Here is a 2,752-nt window from a genome sequence, read left to right as displayed (position 1 = left end):
CGCATAATGATTTTCAACATTTCAAAGCGCACCGATGACATATACAGTTGGCTTTATAGGAAGCACAGGAAGGGATGGAGTACGTACCATCTTGCTGGCCTGGTGGAGTCAGAGGAAGCTCAATGGTAGAAGGCATTGGTTGCCTTCAAGAGCAACTTATAATACTGATCAGCCTTTACAATCCAGGAAGGATCTTTTTCTCTTTGAATTGTTCAAGAAAGAGACTATTTTCCTCTTATTGATTGATTGATTATTGATTGTTAGTTAATACATATATCATGTCATTCCATAGTTCAATTAAGTAAACAGAATTGTACAATCGCTACCACTATCAGTTTCCAAACTTTCTTTTTTCTTCCTGGACTTCTTGACATCATTTCCCTTTCAACTCATCACCCAAACCTCCACTGTACCCCCTGTCCCCGAAACCCTTATTCCACCTGCTGTCCCTACAGGTTCGTGAATCCTGAGTTTCATATGCCCAAAAACAGAAAAAAATATAACACAACTAGGCATTATTTTTATTTTTATACTTCCCGGATTTAGGGGAGGGGGTTAAAAAAAATCCCAGATTTAGGAAATGAAAATACAGGATGCCCAATACACTTGAATTTCAGATAAAATATGAATAATATTTTAACACAGGATATTATCATGTAATATTTAGTACCTTTAATATTGTATATATATATATATATACACATACATACATACATACAGGAAATTCAAATTTAACTAGAGTTCTGTATTTTATTTGGCAATCTTAGTGACTTTAAACATTTTGAATTTCATTTTACGAATACTGGCTAATAAACTCAGACAAAATGTTTTGAATCAAATAAATTATGTTCTTTTAACTCCATCATCATTTATAAATAGAGAATTCACAAGAACATTTCTATTCATTTAAAAATACACAATGTATTTATATATTTTTGGCCTATTTAAATTTACAAATAAGGATGCCTTTTTCTTAGTTTTTCTCCACAGCCTTGTTACCATAGTTAGAATTTGTTAAAAGGTAAGAGATTTTGAATTTTCACTGTTATCCAATTATGATGTTTCAATAGACGCATGCAACGTTGAAGAACTCAATTGTTTATCCTGGAATTTTGCAAGATGGCTGCTATATGTATCTATCTATATATATATGTATATATACACACAGGCACATGCCTAGTCCAAAGAAAAGTTATCAACAATGAAGAAATTATTAAACTCTATGATTAATATTACATGCAAGGAAAAGTTTACTGAAGGTAATTAAGAAATCAGCCAAATATCCAAGCTAGATTCAGAAGAGGCATATATTACATTGCTGATGTAAGATTGATCTTGGCTGGAAACAGAATATAAGAAAGATATTTTGTGTTTTATTGTCTGCAATTGTGTTTTATTGTCTGTATTTCAAGACTACTCAACATTTGTATTTATGAATATGGTTACTGTATAGTAAAAAATCAACTATGCAAGTATTTTGCATTAACAGTATAATCTGCCAGCAATTTTTGCTGTGATGTTTAAAATTATATGTTAACTTGGTTAAGCCATGATTCTCAAGGATTTGACAGTTATGTAATGATCTAATTTGTTAGTTACCAAATTTATGTAGTTTTCCTCCATTTTGTGATATGATATTATCATCCTCTATTTTTACATAACACTGATTTTCACATAATGACCTGGTCATTAGACTCTAATCATGTTAATAAGTATGGAGTGAACACAATATACTCAAAACTCAAACGCACCACCATTGAGCCCTACACATAGCAGGGTAGAACTCCCTCTACAGAGTTTTGAGACTGTAACTCTGTACAGGAATAGAAAGCCTCATCTTTCTGAATGGAGCTGCTGGGGGTTTCCAACTGCTGACCTCGCAGTTAGCCTCCAACACATGAAGTACTACCCTACCAGGAATCCTTGAATACAATACAGTACATCATAAAGGAGACTTAGTGGAACAAATATTGGCTGTTTGCGCATACCAACTCCTCAGGATAAAGCTGTGCAGTTTGTTTCCATAAAGATTACAGCATTGGAAACCCTATGGGGTGATTTGCTCTGTTCTATAGGGGTCCCATGGGACTGGGGGAACCAGCCTCACACCCAGATGGATCCTAAGGGATGATTGTGTAATTAAAGGGAAGAAATGAAGAGACAGACAAAAGTTTTGGGGTTTTCACCTCGCCCATGCCTTCAGGAACTGGGTTGGAGCAGAGAGAGATTGTATTATCATCATCATCTTAAATACTCTCTGGGCATGCAAGCCCCTATAATAACAGGTAACTACATACATAACAAAGTGGGCTGTACCCTAACCCTAAAGGTCCCTGAGTTCATTGGCGGAGTAACCTAACACAAGTGCTTGGAGTAGGGGGAGCAATTGCACATATCTGCGCCTATAGTTAAACCTGTTGGCCAGATATCAATCAGCCATGTGCTTATAAGAGGTAACTTTAAGGCAGCACTTTTATGGGAAGGTCTTGCGGGGGTTAGTACTAATTATGAGGATGTGATTGGGACTCACCTCTAACCCACAAGTGTGAAGACCACCCTCCACCCGGAATCCTGGCATGCCAGACTTCTTAAACTATGAGAATAAAGAATTGACCCGCTGTGATCAAGGGTAATGTAACCAAGAGGAAATACTGAAACCCAAGTGAAGACTGAGCATGATAGTGGGACAAGAGGAAAGTCAAAGGAAATAGAGGAAAGAGCTAGGAGGCAAAGGACATTTATAGAGGTCTAA

This window comes from Echinops telfairi, unplaced genomic scaffold (assembly GCF_000313985.2).
Source record: "Echinops telfairi isolate 266 unplaced genomic scaffold, ASM31398v2 ScPeMD7_18;HRSCAF=68, whole genome shotgun sequence".
Taxonomy (NCBI): domain Eukaryota; kingdom Metazoa; phylum Chordata; class Mammalia; order Afrosoricida; family Tenrecidae; genus Echinops; species Echinops telfairi.
Note: the sequence above shows the minus strand (reverse complement) of the source record.